This window comes from Dama dama, chromosome 5, assembly GCF_033118175.1.
Source record: "Dama dama isolate Ldn47 chromosome 5, ASM3311817v1, whole genome shotgun sequence".
Taxonomy (NCBI): Eukaryota; Metazoa; Chordata; class Mammalia; order Artiodactyla; family Cervidae; genus Dama; species Dama dama.
In genome coordinates, this window is record NC_083685.1 from 105,602,856 (window position 1) to 105,626,460 (window position 23,605).

General features: G+C 48.5%; 1 protein-coding gene across 2 annotated transcripts in view; it reads right to left on the reverse strand.

Annotated features, from left to right (window-relative positions):
* WFIKKN2 (WAP, follistatin/kazal, immunoglobulin, kunitz and netrin domain containing 2) overlaps positions 1-19,437 on the reverse strand; it is a 36,009-nt gene extending 16,572 nt beyond the window's left edge. Inside the window, exons 1-2 of one of the 2 annotated variants that reach the window (XR_009692725.1) lie at positions 19,325-19,437; positions 7,172-8,276 (exon numbers count right to left, since the gene is read on the reverse strand). The gene's annotated coding sequence lies outside the window, so the exon portion shown is untranslated. Of the gene's footprint in view, positions 1-7,171; positions 8,277-19,324 lie in introns of those variants that run through there. The other variant, XR_009692726.1, reaches the window with a different exon arrangement.
* Between the last annotated feature and the right edge of the window lie 4,168 nt (positions 19,438-23,605).

A 23,605-nucleotide genomic window follows, 5' to 3' on the forward strand; every position in this document is an offset into this window, starting at 1 on the left:
GCCTATGCCACCACCAAGGAGGAGGCCCTGATTTTATCTTCCATTTAAAAAATGTTTCCATTGTGCTTTGGATTCTGTTTTGGGCAGGTATTGGGTGAGGAATTTGAGAAAACAAACATATAAAACAAACCCAATCTGCAGCTAATTAAGAGTAGGTTGCAGAAGAGCCATTGGCAAGGCACTGCTTGCAGCAGACAGAAAACATACGGAGTATTTGGACATCTCCTAGGAGCATGAAAGAGGTGAGTGGGGGAAAGCTACTGCCCACTTCATGGCAGAATGGATAAGGACACAGCCAGACACAGACCAGGGGCAGAAAATGGGCCAAGCCCATTTGTCAGGAGCCACTAGGACTTCCTGCCAGTGAGGGATACAAAGACAGGTGCCTCTCTAACATGGAGCAGGAGGGCAGGCATCATGGCTGAGGACAGAGGAGGCTGTCTCCAACTCCAGGGCAGCACAGGGAAATGGGAATGAGCAGGAAGGTGGAGAGGGGGCAGGAAATACCTGTTCAAGTGGCCAGCCCTACACACCTTCTGGGTTCAACCCATAGACAGTGATCTTGAGCCTGCCTGCTGCCCAGTGTAGCCTCAGGTAGCAAGGATCAGGAGAAGCAAAGAGCCTACCACTTGAGGGCAGAGAGCAGGAGGGTGTTGGGATGAAGGCTCGATACCTGAACCCTGTGACTAATCCACTCCCTGATGGTTTCCCAAAGAAGGAGTGGGCACACACAAAAGACAATGCCAACGGGACCAGTGTATCCATCAATCTTAGTTTTACGGGCTTAGTGTCTGAGCCACTGCAGAGACTCTCCAGCAGCACAGACCCTAACTGAGATGAGGGCCTGGGTCAAGGACCTCAGGGATTCATCTCCCAGCTTCCCTCCCCAGGGTGCAGGCTGTGGGGTTAAAGCTGGCTTGCCAGCTAGACACCTAGTTACACAAGGAGAAGGTGGACCAGGAAGAGAGGACAGCCAGACCTCTACCAGGTTGCCCATCACTGGAACAGTGGCTCCAGGTCTGGCTGCCGTGAAGGGAAGACCGAAGAAAGGAAAAGCAACAGACTGCTCTCGGGGGAAAGAGGACATGGACAGAGGGCACGGAGCCCCATCAGTGAGCAAACTGCTGGCACATATGTGTTCCTGGAAGCACGCAGTGAGATGACCCCCTGCCCTTGCCCTCATCCTCTCCATCATCCCTCCTATTACAACAACACTGTTTGTGTCAGGTCCCCACCCTTCTCTCCCCTTCCACCTTCTTAGGAACTTGCTGCCATCAATGACACCTTTTCTCTTCCAAACATCCACCAGCTCTTCTTAACTGGGCCATTTCTATTAGCATCTGGACACTCTCAAGTCTCTCCCATCCTCAACAAATGACTAAATCATTCCCTTGACCCCCACGTGTTAGGGAACTGTTGACTAAAACTGCCTGCCTTGGCCAGGCATGATGATAACCACTTGCCTGAGTTGTCTTGCAACAGGAGGTCTGATTAAAAACGTGGTGCTTCTAACCGGGAGAATTTGGGAGGGGACGAAGAGGAAGGAGGAGACCATACATCCTACCAGCCTCCCAGAAATCCTCACGCTGGAATCCAACTTGGCTGAGAGATGTGTGCACCACCTGGAAGGACCCTGAGTCAGACCAAATATGGGCCAAGCAAGATGACTGGCTAGAGAAAACCAGGAAACTAACCCCATTACAACAAAACCTCAGACTGAACCACATGGCAGAGCGGTTCTCCTGGGTTCCCTTACTTAGTTGCTTTCCACCTGGGTGCCCATTCCCAGGAAAGTCTTTTGCTTTGTCAGCATTTGTGTCTCCGTGGACAATTCATTTCCAAGTGTTAGACAAGAGCCTATTCTCAGGTCTCGGAAGGGGTCCCCCTTCCTGTAATGTACATACCCTCTCCACAGACAACACTCGTCTCCAAAGTCAGTCTACATTTTCTGGATCCATTTTCTCACCTTCCAAGTCCTGACTCACTTCTCTTCTGTACACTCAGGTCCAGCTTCGCTTTCATCGTCCTGCTAACAAACCAGCAGCTAAATCTACCAGTGGTGTCGTGGCCCTAAACGGCACACGCAGCCCTGCTCCTTTCCATCTCTGCAGCATGTGACCTGTTGCCCACTGCTCCTCTGCTAGGACCCTCCTGCTTCTCACCCACTTCCCTGGTAGCTTCTTCCCTATCTCCTTTCCCCAGACTTTATGCTGCCTCCACAGCCCCTCCTCCCATAGACAGGGGTTTTCAGCACTGGCTGCATATTAGAGTCACCTGGGGACCTTTTACAAAGTACCAGCATCTGACTGCTCCTAATTAAAGCAGAGTCAGAGAGAGGTCAGATGTGGTAGCTTTAAACGCTCCAAAGTGATTCTGAAGGTGCAGCCAGGGTTTCAAGTCATTGCCCTGAGTGACTTCTTTCAGGCCCCAAACTTCGTGGCCATCTGGATACTAGTAGTCAGGCCCTATCTGCAGGCTCTGAGAAGTCCAGAAATACCTTTGCTTCCCCAAAGGCAACAGACCAGATGTCATCTTATACCGGAAATTGATTTCTCTCAGCTTTTACAGAAACCATTCCAGAGTCTAACACACTTATGTAATGCTAAAGTCATTTATCTACATATAATCTGCCTTCACATTTCCATAATGAACTAATTGGAAAGACATTTTCCTTCTGGCCTAAGGAAGACTTTAGTAGCATATCCAGAAGCAGGTTTATTATTTTTATCTCTTAAATTATGGATGAAAAAAATCTAGAATGCTAAAATACCTATGACTAAATCATGATGCTTTGTTTTGGTTCTCTGCCTCTCTCTCTCACACACATAAGGAAAAGAAAGTGGCTGCTTTCTGCTTCCTGGTGCCCTGACCCTGATCCTGCCCCTCCGACGAGTCTCATTCATCACACTGGAATGTGATTACCTGTCTCCCCAACCAGACTCCAAGGCCTTTGAGGGAAGGGACCATGTCTTAGTCATCACTGCATCATCCATGCCTACCATTGTGACTAGCAAAGCGTAAGAATTTATTGAATGAATGAATAGAATTTTACAGAATAAGCCACCACTCTGGTTGTTTCTTCTAAATTGATTCATAAGGAGGAGACATAAGCTCTCAGCTTAGAAGCTATAATTGGAAGGCAGACTTGTATTGTCTGCAGATAGGATATGCTCCTCCTCTGGGCATGAACTTAAAGGAGGGTCTTTAAGAATCCCAAGCCTGGCACACATGAGAGTCACTTGGATGGCTGGTGAAACTTGTCCTGATCTCACTGGGATAAGGAACCTGTCTTTTCACACACTCCCACTGGCTGCAGACCAGAAATGGAGGACAGTCTGGCACTCCCCAAAGGCAAAGTTTCCTTCACTCAAATATTTGGGAAATAAACTGAGGAGAAAAACACAGAAACAAGGAAATTCACAAGAAACCCAGGTAGGAGACAATTTTCTGCAGTCAGACTTGTCCCAGCACCACTTGCTGGGGTGGGAAAGCAAAAAGTGGGCACAGAAGTGATGCTGTAGACAGTGTATAGGCGCTCACCAATCTGGCAGTCTCCCTTATGAGACAAGGAGACCCCCTGTCTCCCCTGGGAGATAAACTTAAGGGGTTCCCACAACCCCCTCCTCAGTTTTGATAGCTTGCTAGAAGAGCTCCCAGAACTCAGGAAAAGTTTATTTACTATTTATTGCCAGCGCAGATGACACCAACCTTATGGCAGAAAGCAAAGAACTGAAGAGCCTCTTGATGAAAGTGAAAGAGGAGAGTGGAAAAGCTGGCTTAAAACTCAACATTCAAAAAACTAACATCATGGCATCTGGTCCTATCACTTCATGGCAAACAGATGGGGAAACAGTGGAAACAGTGGCAGACTTTATTTTTGGGAGCTCCAAAATCACTGCAGATGGTGACTTCAGCCATGAAATTAAAAGATGCTTGCTCCTTGGAAGAGAAGCTATGACCAACCTAGACAGCATATTAAAAAGCAGAGGCATTACTTTGCTGACAAAGGTCCATATAGTCAAAGCTATGGTTTTTCCAGTAGTCATCTATGGATGTGAGAGTTGGACTATTAAAAAAACTGAGCACCAAAGAATTGATGTTTTTAAATTGTGGTATTGGAGAAAACTCTTGAGAGTCCTTTGGACTGCAAGGAGATCAAACCAGGTCCTAAAGGAAATCAGTCCTGAATATTCACTGGAAGGACTGATGATGAAGCTCCAGTACTTTGGCCACCTGATACAAAGAACTGACTCATTGGAAAAAAGCCTGATGCTGGGAAAGATTGAGGGCAGGAGGAGAAGGGGATGACAGATGATGAGATGGTTGGATGGCATCACTGACTCGATGGACATGGGTTTGAGCAAGCTCCAGGAGTTGGTAATGGACAGGGAAGCCTGGCATGCTGCAGTCCATGGGGTCGCAAAAAGTTGAACATGACTGAGCGACTGAACTGAACTATTATAAAAGATACAACTCAGGGACAATCAAACAGAAAGATCACAGAGCAAGGTTTGAGGGGCTTGCATACCACTCTCAGCACTTTGATAAGCCAGAAGCTCTCAAAACCCCCACCCCACTCCCACCGTAGTTTTTTATGATTTCTTTATGCAGGCATGATTGATTAGATCATTGGCCATTGCTGATTAACTCGATCTCCAGCCCCTCTCTCCTCCTGGGCGGTCAGGTTGGGGCTAAAAGTCCAATCTTCTAGTCATTTTTTGGTCTTTCAAGGGCCCCCAGCCCCTATCCTGAAGCCATCTGGAAACTATCCCTCCCTGATGCTATCCTGAAGCTAGTCCCACTCCTCTGGCCCCTCACCCCAACCCCTCCATCCCATCATCTTATCCAATCAGCCAACAAAAGACACTCATCACTGGAGATTCCAAGGAACTAGGGACTAAGACCAAATATAATAAAAGATGCTTCTATCAGTCAGGAAATTACAAGGGTTTTAGGAGCTCTATGTCAGGAATGGGGGACGAAACTCTAGAGAAAGAAACATGGTGGGTGTACCTTTGGAAGTAGAGACACCCCAAAGTGTTTCTAAGCCCCCAGGCTCCACTTCCTCACCTCTCCTACTGGCACGTCACGGACCACCAAGGGCCGCCCTGTCACTTATCTCACAGGCCCAATTTGACCATTCCACAGGTGCCCATGAAGCACCTGCTGGGTGCAAGGTGCTGTGTTAAATGCCCTGTGACACTAGTGGACCCAGCAGAGAGGGGGCAGAGAGTGGAGGGTCGCAAAAGAACCAGAAGAAGGCAGCCCAAAGACCACAGAGGGAGCAGGCTGGGAGGTGGTTCAGTGGGTGTGGGAAGAGTGTTCCAGGCAAGGGGCCCGACAGCTAAGGGTAGAGCAGAGAGGAACCTCTGAGAAAGCAGAAGTTTAACACAACTGACCAGATTTTAGAGACCAAGGAACTTGAGGGGGAAAGATGCTTCCAGAGAGATGAGCAGGAGACATGGCAGACCAAGCTGTGTGATCTATGGCGAGGAGGAATATCTGAGTCCTCTCTTCTTCACTTTCTCTGTCCAAGTGACACCTAGTTGCCTCCAAGATAGCTGTTGCCTATTCAGTTCTCTGTGTCCTCCTTGTTCCAGATCTGCCTTATGAGATCATTGACCTAATTCCCAGAACCTCCAAACAGTACCTCACACAGTAAAAGGGAATACCATCTTTTGCCATACAAGGTGTATAATTAAGTTAAGGATCTTGAGAGGAGGACCTTCTCTTGGATTTTCTGGGTGGGTCTTCATGCAGTGATGTGTATCCTTAGAGAGATGCAGATGAGAAGATAGAGAGAGTGGAGAAGGCAGAGATTGGGATGATGCGCCTTAAACCAAAGAATGTCAACAGCCACCAGAAGCTGGAAGCAGCAGGGAACAGATTCTTCCCTGAGGCCTCCAGGAAGGGGGCTTGACTTCAACACCTTGACCTCAGATTTCTGGCCTCCAGAAGGGTAAGAGAATAAATATCTCTTGTTTTAAGCTACCAGATTTGAGGTGATTTGTTACAGCAGCCACAGGAAACCAATGCAGTGAGAATCTGTTCTTGCCTTCAGGGTCTAGAGGCCACCTACATTCCTAGACTCACGTCCTCCTCCTCTATCTCAGAGCTAGCAGTGCAGCATCTTCCGGGTTCACCTGATAATCCAGGACATCTCAAGATCCTTAACTTGATCCCATATGCAAAGTCCTCTTTACCATATAAAGTTACATATCACAGGACCCAGGGATCAGGACACAAACATCTCAGGGAGTCAGTAGGGGAGGAGTGTTATTCTGTGAACCATACTCAGGTACCCAGCTTCAGGGTGCTTTCTGAGTGCTGGTCTCCAGGCATCTCCAAAACTGTGCTTAAGTTCTCTTCCCACCAGAAGACTCAGTCCTCTCCTCCAGTTCCTTCTCTGGAGGCACCTGGGGCCCCTTTGAGGTTGGTGGCAGAGATGTTCATGGGTCTTCAAACCCTCCACCTGCTCCCCCAATCCCTGGAACTCGCAGCCCTGAGAGCCAGCCCTCCCCTTGGCTGCCTCTCTTCTACCTTTCCTTGGCATGCTCACTACCAAACCCTAATTTCCCACAATCTCCAGCCACCTCTGGGTCCACATACCTTGGCCTCCCGCTTCACTAAGGTCATGGCCATTCTTCCACAAAGCTCACTCAGAACCATGTCCAGGAGAGGCACTTAGTGAGGGTATATGTGGTCCACTGTTGGTAGAATCACCCAGGACAGGATTGTCAACATGGCCCTGTCACCTTAGCCCAAAGTCAGTTGGGGTCAAATGTATGCTGAGCGAACGAGGGATTCTGCCTCAGTTTCAAGTGTCATCCTTCTTTGGAGCTGCTATGCTGTTCCTAAACACCCAGGCCTCCTCTTTCTCTCTATGGCAGGTGCTGTTGCCTGACCAACGCCTCCGCCCCCCACATCATCCTGCTGGTTGGACCCCAATTTTGTCCACCCTCTCTTCAAGGAAGAACCCCTTCCCAGCCCGAGGCATGAACTTCAATTGCTCCAAAGCAATCCTGGTGGCTCAGGTCTTTTGCCAAGAGATTGGTTAGGCATGGCGGGGAGGTGAAGAAATTCCAGCCAATGAAACATGAGAAGTTAGCTTTGGGGAGTTTCATGTTTAAAAGGAAGCAAAGATAAAGAAGCTGCATCACTCTGCCTCTGAGTCTGATAGATGCCTAGACCTACAAGGTCTGCCTTAGGAGTCCAGAAGAGCCAGGCATAGGGGTGGACGGAGAAGACATGCCACCAGTCTGTGTCCCTGAGGCGGGTCCAGTGAAGCGCTGTGAATTTACCAGCCTCAGACCTGCCCTCAGGCCAGGACTCCCCCTCTGTGTCCCCTCCTATGCAAGGTCCTCACTGACTCAAGCGCTGCTGGTGCTTTTTGCTCATCACTCCCCATCCGTGGCCTCTGTGCATCCTTGCAGCAGCTGCTCGTCCTTGTTTAAAGCCCCACCCCAAGTCGGTTTTGGCATCACAGTCTATCCTCTCTTCTTCAACTCCAAGGCTGGGGATAGGGGGATGGCCACAAATGAAGCTCCACAGAACAGAGTCGCCAGGTGTATACACTGGCATGAAGTGACTAAGCTTGGACTGCTGCTGGGTGGGGTGGGAGAGAAATTAATTGGGAGTTGATGGCACACTGGGGAGACCTTTTTAATTGTCACTTGACTGGAAGGTTGCTCTTCTGCTGAAAGTCAGGGTGGTCCATGTAGCCCCTCTGTGACTGGAGGTGGTACAGAGAGAACCCCAGACCCCCAAGTCACTGGAAGCCACAGCAGGGCCTGGAGGCTGAGTCCACCCAGTTGGGTTAACAGGAGAGACCCCGGAGCATCAGAAGTGCAGTGGTGGGGCTCCGCAGATGGGAAATCAGGTTGTAAAACATCGATGCCAGGAAGCTGAGTGTCAGCTCTGTGCTTACTGTGACCAGCTTGGGACAGAGGGAAGGGTCTCTGAGTAGCCCAGGACCAAGACAACCAAGAACAAAGAGGGCCCCAAAGGCCAGGACTGGACGGGGCACTGCTCTCGAATTCCTTTGCTGGTGCCACAACAGTCCCTTCCTTGGAACAGTTTGAAGGCAAGCCCCAATTTTCCCTCCTGGTTTTTTGGAGTTGGGTGATCACCTCAGGGTGCATGTCTCTGCGAGTGCAAATCAGTCACTCTCCTGGAATCACGGGCACCGAGTCTCCAGGTGAGAATCCTCAGCTATCCCTGAGCATGCTCTCCTTCCCTCCACCTTCCAGGAAGTCACTGGCTCCTTAAGAGTCCACCTGGGAAGACACACAAACACACTTAAACACAAACACACGTACATATATGTGCTTCAATACCCAATTCCAGGTACATACATGCATGCACATGTACACAAATACACACAGCACATGTGCACTAGAACCTGGGGTGCTCATCAGAAATGCTTCAACTCACCTGCCCCACCTGGGGGACTGAGGAGCCCCAAGCAGGCACAGCCTGTAGACAGGGCTATGGAGGACCTGGCATTTTTATTTTCCATTCTGAAAAACCAGTCTTGACTCACCTTCCAGGTTTCCAAATTCCTACTAGAACCCGAGCCTCGGCCTTGTTTAACTGGAATCTCTGGTCTTTCCTCTTCTCCCACAATTCAGACTGGAGCTCTGGCTCCGGCTGCTTTTGGCTACTGGAGAGGCATGAGCCTGGAGTGTGTCACCCAGGCCAGGCTTACCTCACCCTCACAAGCAGATTTGACCCCTCTTTCAAAGTCATCTGTCAGAGGAAGGAGGAGAGAGGTAGGTGCCCCCAGCCATCACTGATCTCTCTAGGCCATTCCACAGGCTATCGTGCTCCTGGACAGCTTCTCTGGATGTGACAATTCACTGGTTGCCACTAATACCCAAGACAGAGATTCTCACTCTTGAGTGTGTAAGAGGTTGCCTGCACCTTTCCAGATACCCAGCACACCAAGGGGGATGACAGAGACGGAGCTGGAGAGGTAGGACAGTGGTGATTGAGGGGTGTGGTGGCTGAAGGTGTATGGTGGCCAAGGGACTGTTGTGGGTGAGGATGTGAGATGGCTGAGGAACTATAGTGGGTGAGGGTGTGTGGTTGTTGAGGGTGTGTGTTAGGTAAGGGCGTGTGGTGGTGAGGATGTATGGAGGGTAAGTTAGTGTGGTAGGTGAAAAGTGTATGGGGTGTGTGGTGGCTGAGAGAGTGGTTAGTGAGGATATGTGGTGACTGAGGGAGAGTAATGGGTGAGGGTATGTGGTGAGCGAAGGTTTGTGGAGGGTGAAGGTGTGTGTGGCTGAGGGAGTGTAGTGGGTGAGGGTATGTGGTGGGTGAGGGTGTACGGTGGGTGAGGGTGTGTGGTGGCTGAGAGTGGTGAGTGAGGATGTATTGTGGCTGAGGGAGAGTAGTGGGTAAGGGCATGTGGTGGGCAAAGTTGTGTGGTGGGCTAGGGTATGTGGTAGGCGAGGGTGTGTGGTAGGTGAGAGTATGTGGTGGGCGAGGGTGTATGGTGGGTCAGAATGTGTGGAGGTTGAGTCAGTGTGGTGGGTGAAAATGTGTGGTGGGTGAGGCTGTTTGGTGGGTAAGAGAGAGTGGTGAGTGAGTATGTGTGGTGAAGAAAGGAGAGTAGTGGGAGAGGGCATGCGGTTGGCGAAAGTGTGTGGTGGGCTAGGGTGTGTGGTGGTGAGGGTGTGTGGTTGGTGAGAGTGTATGATTGGTGAGGATATGTGGTGAGCAAGGGTGCTTGGTGGGTGATGGAGCATGGTGGGTGAGGGTGTGTGGTGGTTGAGGGAGTGTAGTAGGCAAAGGTTAGTGGTGGGTGAGTGTATGCGGTGAGTGAGGATGTGTGATGGCGGGGGTATTGCAGGGGGTGAGGGTATGTATTGGGTGAGGGTGTGTGGTGGCTGAGGGAGTTTGTTGGGTGTGGATATGTTGTGGTTTAGGGTGTGTGGTGGCTGAGGGATGGTAGTGAGTGAGGAGGTGTGGTGGGTGAGGCAGTGTACTGGGCGAGGGTGTGTGGTGGGTGAGATTATGTTGTGGCTGAGGGAGTGTGACGGGTGAAGGTGTGTGGTGGGGGAGGGTATGTGGTAGGTGAGGATGTGTGAGTGACAGTGTGTGGTGGGTGAGGAATGAGAGGGTGAGAGCGGGAAAGAAGGTTGGTGACTGCGGTTAGAAGAGAGCCCAGAGGTGGTCCTTACTGTGCAGGTGGTGCAGACACGGCGGGAGGAGTCCACCCAGGCCCTATGGGGCACAGGACCCCAGTGTCAAATAGATGGAAGAGGGGTCAAGATCATGTCCCTTCTCTGAGGCTTCCAGCATGTTTTGTTTTTTTTTTTCAACAAGAAGTACCAAAATAGGCTTTCTAAGACCATGTCATATTTTAAATGTTGTATTCATTAAATTAATACTTTTGATACACACACAAGCAATTAAATATTTCATTTCTCTGTTCCTGAAAGTAAAAAATTGATGTAGTTTTGAGTGATATAAAACGTCAGAACCTTTGCAGTAAAACCACACTAATTTTGCATTTTGAATAAGACAGACTATTCTACCAATTATAGTTTAATAATAATTCTGTGTCACTGTGTGTTGGTTTCCTGAGGCTACTGTGATAAATTACCACCAGCTTGGTGGCTTAAAACAACAGAAATTCATTCTCTCACACACTCTGGAGGCCAGAGATCTGAAATCAGTTTTTACTGGGAGAATCCATCCCTCGCCTCTTCCTTTTGGCTTCTAACTTCCTGGTGGCACCACTCTGATCCCTTTTCCTCTTCAGTGGAAACAGCTCCTGAAATTTAGTTGCTCAGTCATTTCTGACTCTTTGCGACCCCATGGACTGCAGCATGCCAGGCCTCCCTGTCCATCACCAGCACCCGAAGCTTGCTCCAACTCATGTCCTTCAAGTCGGTGATGCCATCCAACCATCTCATCCTCTGTCGTCCCCTTCTCCTGCCTTCAATCTTTCCCAGCATCAGGGTCTTTTCCAATGAGTCAGTTCTTCTCATCAGGTGGCCAAAGTATTGGAGCTTCAGCTTCAGCATCAGTCCTTTCAATGAATATTCAGGACTGATTGATTTCCTTTAGGATGGACTGGTTGGATCTCCTTGATGTCCAAGGGACTCTCAAGCATCTTCTCCAGCACCACAGTTCAAAAGCATCAAAAGAAACAGTGACAGACTTTATTTTCTTGGGCTCCAATATCACTGCAGATAGTGACTGAAGCCATGAAATTAAAAGACACCTGCTCCTTGGAAGAAAAGCTATGAGCAACCTAGACAGCATATTAAAAAGCAGAGACATTACTTTGCCGACCAAGGTCTGTCTAGTCAAAGCTATGGTTTTTCCAATAGTCATGTATGGATGTGAGAGAGTTGGACCATAAAGAAAGCTGAGCACCTAAGAATTGATGCTTTTGAACTGTGGTGTTGGGGAACCATGGATATGGAGGCCCAAAGATAAGATTTTCAACTTCTCATAGGCTTGGAGTCTCAACCCAGCAGCCCCCATTGTTCAGGTGTCTAGCAGAAAAGTAATTCAGTCTGCTTTTCTCTGCAGATACTGGTTTTAGAATAAAGGTGCCTCTGGCTGCTTCTGAATTTTAATGAAAGCTAAGCTTTTCTACTCAGCTCCTGCCCCAGGCTGCAGAGTCAGCTGTGACTCATACTGAACACTATTCTCCTGGCAACATGATTGCCAAGTCAGACCCATGAGAGCCATTTCTAGGGCTTCTCTACTGAGACATTCCCCTCTTTTCTGATGGGGCTGAAAGATATGGATGCTGCTGCTGAAGGATGGACAACCATGGGGTGTTATATCCCTGACTGACAGCACCCCAGCTTCTGAGGTCTCAGACACAGCACAGTTGCTGACACTCCCTCGGACTTTCCTCAGTGTCCTTCCAATAGAGGCTCCTTGTTTCATTTTAACTAGTTTAAGTAGGTGGTGGTTTAGTTGCTAAGTCATGTCCAACTCTTGCGATCCCATGGACTGTAGCCTGCTAGGCTACTCTGTCCATGGGATTCTTCAGGCAAGAATACTGGAGTAGGCAGCCATTTCCTTCTCCAAAGGATCTTCCCGACCCAGGAATTGAACCCAGGTCTTCTGCATTGCAGGCAGATTCTTTACTGACTGAGCTATGAGGGAAGCCCAGTTTGAGTAGACTTTCTGCCAAAGATACTCAATGTTCCTAGGGTTCACCAGAGAAACTCCATCACTGTTTTCTCACCCCTGTCACCAAAACAGCCATCCCCTCAACAAGGAGAAAGGTTCAGCCTTAAATGATAACCCGAGGCCTTCAGGAGCTGAGAAATCCACTCATTTGGCCTCCTTGGTCTTCTCTGAGCCAGCTTCACCTAGGGTGCTGCATTTTGTGTATTGATGGGGACACAGGATTACCATAGGATATAAACACAGATGTACCACCTCTTTGGCAAAATCTCGTCCTAGCTGAGATCAACAATGCAAGTGGAAGCAATTAAGACTACCTTCAAGGGTGGACAAACTACTTTTCAGAAGACTGGCTCCCCAAGGTGGTTCAGACCACCACATACCAATAATCTGAGGCAAGTGACTTGGTTGTGACCAGTGAGATGGGCACTGCTCTCCGAGAAGTTCAAGTTTCACATCTTATTCCGGCTGAGAACCTAAACTGCTGAACAGGTGTCAGAATAGCTAGACATGAAAACTAAGAGAGACTGTGGCCTGAAGCTTTGTGGTCATCTTATTATCAGGGCAAGTTAATGCTGCAGTAAGCAAGCTGGAATGATAATGGCATAAACACAGCTGAGTTCATTTCTCATTCACATGGACAGTCCCAGGTGGGTTCAGTTCTGGTGGCTGGGGATACTGCTCTCGTAATAAAATTCTTCAAATATCTGGGCTCTGTTATCATCAATACATGGCTTCCAAGATCATTGTAACAAAAGAGGAGAGGTCATGAAGGACCATGCAATGAGGATGTTTTCTACAGTTATATCAGGCCTAGAAAGGTTGTCACATTCCATGGGCCTCATCTCAGTCTCATGACCTCAACAAACTGCAAAGGAAGCTGAGAATGTGGTATGGGTGTGTGCCCAAATGGAGGAGACAGCCATTTAGACAGCAGTTAGCCATCCTCATGGTTCTTGTGGACAATGAAGTCACCTGTGCATGCTATCCATGCTCCTGAGATCCAGAGCTGCTGTGGCAGCCTCCATACGGATGGTTCTGAGGGGCCAGGCTACAAGTTAAATCAGCTGGGGAAAGCTGCCCCGTCATTGTTCACTCATCAGGGGCAATTCTAAATTACTCTCATGAATTCTGAATGCCCCACCCTTTGCGTAGGACCCAGTTGGGACCCTTGACCCTCACCCAAGCCTGATAGCCCTCAGACTACCATGGCAAAGACTTCCAGATTAGCCCCTACGTGAACTCATGCCGCATGGCTCTACTGCCACTCTGAGAGCAGTGTACCCCTTATGAGATGGCATCCTCCATTCTCTTCCTGGATCCTTGACGCTACCAGCTCCAGCCGCTGCTGTTCTCTCCACAAATGACCCAGACACCTGAAGTTGCGGTTCCTTTCCCAGGTTGAACAAGCGGTCACCAGTCAACCATTTACCACCCAATAACCAATGACCAAAAAGAGTTTCTCACTCATATCCTTCAGGAGTGCTGAAAATGTCTCCAATTCCCTACAGTGATTTTTGGAACCTATGCCATGTCCTTTCCTGTTCCCAGTCATTTTCCTTGTGAGGCTGGCAGGAGCAAAGGCTTAATGATGAAATTTTTGGGCTGAGGAAAGTTCAGCAGAGCCCAGACCCTGACTTCTCACTAAGGAGAGGGGCAAACAGGCAGTAGGCACCCAGGGTGCAGCACCTTCTCCAAGTTTCCAGGGATGGCTCCACTCTAGCCACCCACACCAGTGACATGTCGTTCCCTCAATGTTGCCCGTCCCCCAAGATGGGCTGTGGATGAAGCTGGGCCTGAGCTCCAGCATCTGTGCCCTTCCTGAGCCAGGCCTGGCCTGTCTCCAGGCCTCGGGTTTTTCTCCTGTCGTCATTCCAGCCATCTTCTGTGGTGGCAATGCCTCCGGACAGCTGAAGAGATCCTCTGGGTGTTTTGCAAAGAGAACAGGAGGAGATCAGACCAGCCTGACAGCAATCCAGGTGCCACCTCTTCCGGCTGTCTGACTCTGAGCCAGTGTCTGTCCCCTCCTTTCAAAGTACAGATCCCTGCAGGGCCAAGGGAGTCAATTAACTGAGGTCACAGCAGGGGGTCTTCCCCCTGGCTCCCAGGCTGCCTTTGGACGTTTACAGAAACTCTGAGCACGGGTCATATGGTGTGTGCCAGCTGCCTGTGTTGCACTGAGAAGAGGGGCCTTAGTTTTCGTCTGGTTGTCAGAGGGGCCCATAAGCCCCTCACCTAGAACCCCCACTCTCACCACTTTGGGCTGAGTATCTTGCTGGGTACCCAGCCTTGCCTCTTGCTCCGAGCTGCATTTGCCATATGGCACTGTGGTGACCCGTCTCCCACACCAGGATTTACTCAGGGCCATGCTTGTACTCTGAGACTGACCCAGGAATTATTTGCAACAGGATCTTAACAGGTTCCTTCTCCAGCCACCATAGTCCTTTTCATCCAGAAGCCCTGTTACCCTCATCTCTCCACCCGCCCTTCAAGCAGAGCTGCGTTGATCCCCAGAACCCCTCTCTTGCCACCCCCCAGACCCCTGCTCTGGCTTCTGTGCCCCCATGGCTTCCACTAGGTGCTATGAAGGTGATACCATCCACTCTGACATGGGAAGCCAAGGTTGCAGTGGCTTAATGCAATAGAGGGAGGTTTCTTCACATAAAATCCAGCTGGCAGTGTGTTCCACAGAGCCACCAAGGATTCAACTCCTGCCTTCTTCACCATGTGGCTTCCATGGAGGCCTTGGGCATCTGTCTCTAGCCAGGGACCTCAGAGAACATGGAGAACAGTGTGGAAGGTCTCTTAGGTTTTTACGACAGACGAAAATGTCACTTCTACCCCCTTTCTGTTGGCCAGAACACCACCTGTTTTAGTCCACTTGGGCTTCTCACAGCTCTGGAGTCTGGGAAGTCCAAGATCAAGGCGCTGGCAGATTGGGTGTCTGGTGATAGCCCACTTCCTGGTTCACAGTCGGCTCATCCTGCTGTGTCCTCACATCAGGGAAGGGTGGAAGAGTTTGCGGCCTTTTTAAAATAAGGGCCCTAAGTCCATCCATAAGGACTCCACTCTCATGACCCAATTGCCTTGCCGTTCACACTGTTCGCTGAACTCAGGGTAGGCAAGGCGCAAGCTAAGAGGCTGGAAGGAGACTCAAGGAGCTGTAGAAACTGCAGACAAGCTTATTCTCTCCTGGCTGACACAGCAGAAGCAGTGGCAGCAGACACTCTATATTCTCTCCTCTCATGGCTGACCCAACCGACACAGCCGTGACGAAGCAGTAATGCTGCCATTTTCTAGGTGGAGCTCGTTTACCCCTACGGCACAAAGTGCTCGTGACCAGGCGAGTACCTTGTGATGCATACGTGCAGTGCTATAATGATCTCAGCTGTTACATAGTCATTATTTACAAAACGTGAGGCAAGAGAGCCTGAATATGCCATCTTGGCTAATTTGCTCTCTCCCCACAGCGCCCCTGTGGTCACTGAAGCACTGTTCCTCTCCTCCTTTCCCACACGGAACACATTCCCACTCCTGTGCCCTCTCTGCCTTCTGGGACCTTAGCCACACCCTGGGACCCCCAGGAGATACACAGTTCTCTCTCCAGGTCCAGTGTGGTTCCTTGTGGTCTAGCTGTAGTAGTGTTAGTCGCTCAGTCGTCTCCTTCTCTTTGCAACCCCACAGACTGTAGCCCACCAGTCTCCTCTGTCCGTGGGATTCTCCAGGCAAGAATACTGGAGCGGGTTGCTATTCCCTTTCCCCAGAGGATCTTCTTAACCCAGGGATCAAACCTGGGTCTCCTGCAGAGCAGGCAGATTCTTTACCCTTTGAGCTACAGGGAAGTCCTTGTGGTCTGGAAATCAACAAACTAAAAAGTCATCTGTCTTCAACTGGCCTTCCCTCTCACTGCCTCCAACACACACACACACACACACACACACACACACACACACAGAGTATCCAGGGGCAGAATATCCACCATACAACACCCCAGTCAGGAGAAGAATGCAAGGTGTAGAGCAGGCTCTAATCATAGCAATTGTGAAATTCAGCCGGACAGGCGCTGGAAAAGTGGCTGCCTGGCGGGAGACTCTGCCCTGCCCCGCCCGATCTCCACAGCTCCCCTCCCTCTCCAGGGCTCTGCTGCCACTCTGCCCCAGTGCCTGGTTCAGAGTAGGTATTGGGAAATGCCCTCCTAGGTCACTGCCTCTCTCTTGCAGCCTGTAACTCCCACTGGTAAAAGTTCTAAGGCCTGAGAGGGTTCTAAGCCCAAAGGGTCAAGATTTTTTTTAGTTCAGGCTTCTGGCTTAATTGACAGGGCAGATCCCTCAAAACCTGAAAGGCTCTTCATTTCTCTGCTCCCAGTCAGTCTCAGGTGTCAGTGACCACATGCAAAATTCATTTTAAGACACCATTCTTCAGACTGGTTTTTGACTTCCTGCCCTTGGGCCATCTCCCTGGATATACTAACAGACACCCGAGGCTCTCAGGCCACCCGCTTCCTCTGACTTGGCACAGGGCTGAGGCTTAATGGGCCTTTGCTGCTCAAAAGATTGTTGAATATGAATTCCTTCTGACTATCTAGAAGCAGTCAGCTTTCCCAACCAAGGCCCCAGGTTTCTAGGATCTTCCTATTTCATTTCAGTTTTGCTTGCAAATCAGCCAGTTTTTGCCTGCCCTCATCTTTTTGTTCTAATACCTTGTTAAATACTGCCTATAAAACCAAAGTTCTCTATGGAAATCTGTTTTACAACCACTTCCCCAAGAATGTCAGCTCAGAGGACAGCTGGCCTGCTCATATATAGCAACCATCCTTCCAAATGTTTTGCCATCGCATAGCATGGGTCTCCATCTTTCCAGATCCCCAAAATGGTCTCCTCACCACTTGCCCCCAACTACACAACTCTTCCATGCATTTCAGACTTTTACTGTGGTAAAACCCCACTCCTAGGACCCCTTCATGGATCACTGCCTTGTTGTGGTGAAGGATCTTGCATAACTCAATGAAGCTATGAACCATGCCCTGTAGGGTCACTCAAGATGGACGGGTCAAAGTCGAGAGTTCTGACAAAACATGATCCATTGGAGAAGGGAATGGCAAACCACCATAGTGTACTTGCCATGAGAACCCCATGAACTGTATATAAGGACAAAAAGATATGACACCGAAAGGTGAGTCCCTCAGGTCAGGTGTCCAATATGCTACTGGGGAAGAGTGGAGGAGAAGTACTAATAGCCCCAGAAAGAATGAAGCGGCTGGGCCAAAGTGGAAATGATGCTCAGTTGTGGATGTGTCTGGTGATGAAAGCAAAATCCGAGGCTGCAAAGAACAGTATTGCATAGGAACCTGGAATGTTAGGTCCATGAATCAAGGTAAATTGGATGTGGTCAAGCAAGAGATGGTAAGAATAAATATTGACATTTTAGGAATCAGTGAACTAAAATAGACAGGAATGGGTGAATTTAATTCAGATGACCATTGCATCTACTACTGTGGGCCGGAATCCCATAGAAGAAATGGAGTAGCCCTCATAATCAACAAGAGTCAGGAATGCAGTACTTGGGCGCAACCTCAAAAACAGAATGATCTCAGTTCGTTTGCAAGGCAAATTGTTCAACATCACAGTAATTCAAGTCTATGCCCCTACCACCGATGCCAAAGAAGCTGAAGGTGATCTGTTGTAAGAAGACCTAGAAAACCTCCTAGAATTAACACCAAAAAAAAAAAAGATGTTCTATTCATCATTGAGGATTGGAATGCAAAAGTAAGAAGTCAAGAGATAGCTGGAGTAACAGGCAAGTTTGGCCTTAGAGAACAAAATGAAGCAGGTCAAAGGTTTACTGAATTCTGCCAAGAGAATGCACTGGTCATTGCAAACACCCTTTTTCAACAACACAAGAGACGACTTTACACCTGGACATCACCAAATGGTCAATATGCAAATCAAATTGATTACATTCTTTGTAGGTAAAGAAGGAGAAGCTATATACAGCCTGCAAAAACAAGACCTGGAGCTGACTGTGTCTCAGATCATCAACTTCTCATTGCAAAATTCAGGCTTAAACTCAAGAAAGTGGGGTAAACCACTAAGTCAGCCAGGTACAGCTTAAATCAAATCCCCTATAAATATGCAGTGGAGGTAACAAATAGATTCAAGGAATTAGATCTAATTAATAGTATGCCTAAAGAACTATGGATGGAGGTCTGTAATACTGTACAGGAAGCAGTGAACAAAACCATCCCAAAGAAAAAGAAAAGCAAGAAGGCAAAGTGGTTATTTGAAGAGGCTTTACAAATAGCTGAAGAAAGAAGAGAAACAAAAAGCAAGGGAGAAAGGGAAATGTACATCCTCACACAGGGTTCAAAAGAATAGCAAGGAGAGACAAGAAGGCCTTCTTCAATGAACAGTTCATAAAACTAGGAGAAAATAACAGAAGGGGAAAGACTAGAGATCTCTTCAGGAAAATTGGAAATATCAAGGAAATATTTCACCCAAAAGTAGGCACTATAAAGGACAGAAACAGTAGAGACCTAGTCGATGCTGAAGAGATCAAGAAGAGATGGAAAGAATACATGGAAGAACTGTACAAAAAATATCTTAATGAGCTGGATTACTATGATAGTGTGGTCAGTAACCCAGAGCCAGACATTCTTGAGTGTGAAGTCAAGCGGGCCTTAGGAAGCACTGCTGTAAATAAAGCTAGTGGATATAATGGAATTCCAGTACAGCTACTCAAAACCCTAAAGGATGATACCATCAAGGTGTTGCTTTCAATATGCCAGTAAATCTGGAAGACCCAGCAGTAGCCACAGGACTGGACAAGGTCAATCCTTATCCCAATTCCCAAGAAGGGTAGTACCAAAGAATGTGCTAACCATTGGACAATTGCACTCATCTCACATGCTAGTAAGGTCATTTTTAAAATCTTGCATGCTAGGCTTCAGCATTATGTGAACCAAGAATCTCCAGATGTCCAAGCTGGGTTTAGAAAAGGAAGAGGGACCAGAGATCAAATTGTCAATATTTGCTGCATCATAGAAAAAGCAAGGGCATTCCAGAAAACCATCTACCTCTGTTTCATTGACTATGTTAAAGCCTTTGACTGTGTGGGTCATAACAAACTGGAAAATTCTTAAAAAGATGGGAATAGCAGACCATCTTACCTGTCTCCTGAGGAACCTGTATGCAGGTCAAGAAGCAAGTTAGGACCCCGTATGGAACAACTGACTGGTTCAAGATTTAGAAAGGAGTACGACAGGGCTGTCTGCTGTCTCCCTGTTTAACCCAAATGCTGAGCACATCAGAGAAATGCCTGGCTGGATGAGTTGCAAACTAGAGTCAAGAGAAACATCAATAACCTCAGATATGCAGATGATACCACTCTAACTGCAGAAAGTGAAGAGGAACTAAAGAGCCTCGTGATGAGGGTGAAGGAGGAGAGTGAAAGAGTCAGCTTAAAACTAAACATTAAAAAAACTAAGATCATGGCATCTGACCCCATTACTTCATGGCAAATAGAGGGGGAAAAGGTGGAAGTAGTGACAGATTTCCTCTTCTTGGGCTCTAAAATCACTGCAGATGGTGACTGCAGCCATGAAACCAGAAGACGATTGCTTCTTGGCAGGAAAGCTATGACAAACTTAGACAATGTGTTGAAAAGCAGAGACATTACTCTGCCGACAAAGGTCCATATAGTCAAGGCTATGGTCTTCCCAGTGGTCACGTACAATTGTGAGAACTGGACTGTAAAGAAGGCGGAACGCCAAAGAATTGATGCCTTCAAACTGTGGTACTGAAGAGGATTCTGCTGAAGCTGAAACTACAGTGATTTGGTCATCTGATACAAACCGCCAACTCTTTGGAAAAGTCCCTGGTGCTAGGAAAGATTGAGGGCAGAAGGAGAAGAGGGTGTCAGAGGATGAGATGGCTGGATGGCATCACCAATGCAATGAACATGAACTTGGGTAAACTTTGGGAGATGGTGAGGGAGACAGAGAGGCCTGGCGTGCTGTAGTTCATGGGGTCGCATAGAGTCGGACACGACTGGGTGACTGAACAACAGCAATACGAATTTGTCTTAAAAACATTAACTCATTTAAGAGGTAACTCTCCCCAAATTTCATTTGCTAAACACACTGTAAGTTTACTTTTCACTCGTATAAAAAGCAGGCTAGGGAGCAAAGGACCAAGGACCTCTATTCCTTGCAGTCATTCAGTGACTTAGACAGATTAAGTAAGGCTGCGCCAGTCTCCATACACAGCTTCTGAGGGAGGCCTGGACACCAGAACCCAGGCAGCAAGTACAAGAGAGCAGAGCGGGGGTTGGCCTGGTTTTGCAGACATAGTTTTGTTGCATCACAGTCAGACCCATTGTTGACATATTGCCACAGCTGTTTTCACACGACAAGGGCAGAGTTGAATTGTTGTCGGGGAGGCTGTGTAGCTCACAAGGCCTAATAAAGTTACCATCTGGCCCTTTGCAGCAAAAGGCTGCCAACCTCTATGGTGGAGGACTGGCAACCAAAACAGGCCGGGCCCAGAAATGGCATCGTGGGCCAGAACAAAGCCACGTAAACACGGCCCCTCAACTGTAAGGGAGGCTGCGGTTGTGCTCTCAGTGGGGCCCAAAAAAACAGAGAAAAGAGACAGAGTTATCACCGGGCCTGTCTCTGCCACAAATACCCTCCAGGCCCTGGTAACCTTAGATTCAGCATTTATGGGTTCATCTGCTTTGTTAAACTTCAGATCCATATCTATAGCAGTGTGCCAGACTTCCCAAACAGAACTTGATCCTTTTTCGCCGTCCCCTCCCCAAATCTGCTTCTCCTTCTGTGGTTCATAATTCAGTAAATAGTTCATTGTTCACTCAAGCATGTAAACTCTAACCTTCCCAATCCCTCCACCCTGTAACCATGCTCTTCCTGTGCATATAAATTTATGTCTCCCAAATCTTACTGCCCCCCTGCTCTATATTCTGCCACAGCTCTCGTGTATTAGCCTTTTAATTTGCTGCAAGTTAAGCACCCACAAAGCTTGCACACAATTGTCTAAGTCTGCTTCTCTAAAGTCTAGTTGATCTAAATCACTCCACTGTGTGAGCTTCTTGCTGTCCCCAAAGGTCGCAGACAGATCACCTGAAGCCCCCATCTCTGCCATGGCAGGGCTGAGAGGGGAGCTGTGGTTTAGGAGCCCTCAGAGACTCCACACTCCACTCCCCCATACTTTGCAGGATAAAGCTCCAGGAAGCACAAAGAAAATTCTTTGCATAGCAGAAACTCTCAACCAGTACAGAGGGTGCAGCCCCCTTTCACACACTCTCAGGGAAAAATCTTGCAGCGGGCTGAGCAGTTTTGCTCTTCAGGGACATGGTCTTGTATCTCATCACAGGCTCTCTGCCTCCTTGACTCTCCATTTCAACCTGTCTTTTCATCAGAAATTCCTAATGCCCAAATCTTGAGAGCAGGACCTTTCCACAAGGGCTTCTCCTCCAGGACAAAGTCCCTCCCAAAGACCTCAGAAGATCACCATGTCCATTCCCTTTCTCTCCTTCTCATGACACAGCAGCCTCTTTGGGGGACAAAGAGAAGCCAAGTGGGGCTGAGGTCCTCCTGGGGATCATGAGTTTGGTCCCTTGGGCTGCCTGGGTGATGACCCAGGTGATGACCCTGCCCAGGTGTGACTCCCCCAGTCACCCTCCACCACTATCCTGTGTTTCCCTGTAACAATCTTATCTTATATGTGTTCATGGCCTGTCTCCCCCACTAGAAAGCAAGGTACCAAATCAGAGTGGTGACATTGTCTCTTTTCTGTTGTTTCCCCAGCATCTTGAAAGCGTCTGGCTTAGTCTTGGTGCTCAGTAAGTTTTTGCCAAATGAATGAAGTGGCTAGTGACCTTTGAATGACCTCTTGCTTTCCCCACAAAAATTGGGGCCCCCCAAGACACCATACCTCCCTCAGTTGCTCTGTCCCAGTTTCAAAGACCGTCTCCTCCCAGAGGATATCTACAGTTGAGTCCCTACCTGGAACTCTCCATCTAAGCAAATAAGAGCTCCACTTAACCCCTGTTCAGAGAAAAACATTGGCCTTCCTTGGCTTCTGCCTCCCTTTCCTCCAGGGCATCAGCAAACCCTATTGGGACCACCTCCAAGGTGTATGCTGACCTCTTGCCATGGTCCCGCACTACCACCAACTCTCTCCTGGACAGCTAAACTAGCCTCCCCCTGGGGCTTCCAGCCGCTCTTGCAGGGTAGCCTTTTGAAAGTGTAATTCAGCCTTCTGCTCGCCACCCTCTGATAGCTCCCTTCACACCTGGAGTAAAATCCAAGTGCTCATCAAACCACAGAGCCCATGATGCCCCAGTCATCATCACTAGCTCACCTCCTTCCTCCCAGTTCCAAGGCCTTGGGGCTCTTCACTGCTCCACAGGCTCATCCAGAATTTCTGCCCCAGAGCCTCTGCACCTGCAGCTGCCCTGCCCCAAACCTTCTTCCCCACATACCCCTGTGGCTCACTTTCTCCTGTTAGGGTTCGTCTCAAACATTTCATCAGCATTCTATCCGATAAGGATAGAATAGGATAGTTATACAAGTAGTTGTAGAAGTCCCAATAGTGGACTATAGATAGAAAAGGAAACCTAGGAAACTTTGGGAGGTCATTGTAAGTCAGTGATAGCTCAAGAAAGCTATTGGAACATTATTCAATGAAGCAAGCTTGTTTAATTATAAAACCATAATAAACAAAACCAAAAGATATGCCCCAGGCCACTAGATAAAAGAAACCACTTTTCTACTAATAATCCTAGTTTGATCTCATAGGGTCAGACACTTTCCTGCCTAACATGAAGGAGGGAGGAGCTAGTGAAGGAGGAACTAATTCTGTATGCCTTATGCCTGCATCTATGTCTACCTGAAGAAGGAAGTCTTTCCCCTTCTCCCTTTTTTTCCATTATAAATTGTAGCCCACTCAATCCTCGGGGCAGAGTTCCCTCACCTGCCCACTTGCATCTCTTACAAGTGTCTTATATTAATAAATCTATTTCTTGCTTATCACTTTGCCTCTTGCTGAATTCCTCCTGCGCTGAGACACAAAGAACCTGAGCCTCAGTGAGTCCAGACACTGGGTGAGTGATTCGAATTAAAAGATTGTGGGTTCAAGTCCCTGGGTTCTGGCTGGGTTCGAGTCCCAGCACATGGGTTCAAGTTCCAATCTGAGGTAGACAGTTTCACGAGGACTTTCCTGGCTGCTCCGCCCCAGATAGGGCCCCTGTCTCTTGTTTCCTCACTGCGCCTCCCAGGCCTCACAATGCACTTCACACTGCTTTCTGTCTGTCCACTGAGTGTTGTCGACAGACAGCACTGTAAGCTCCCAAAGGACAGGGACCTGTGACTTTATGTGCTGCTGTGCCCCCAGTGTCTAGAACAAGCCTTGCCCCATCTCTAATGCTC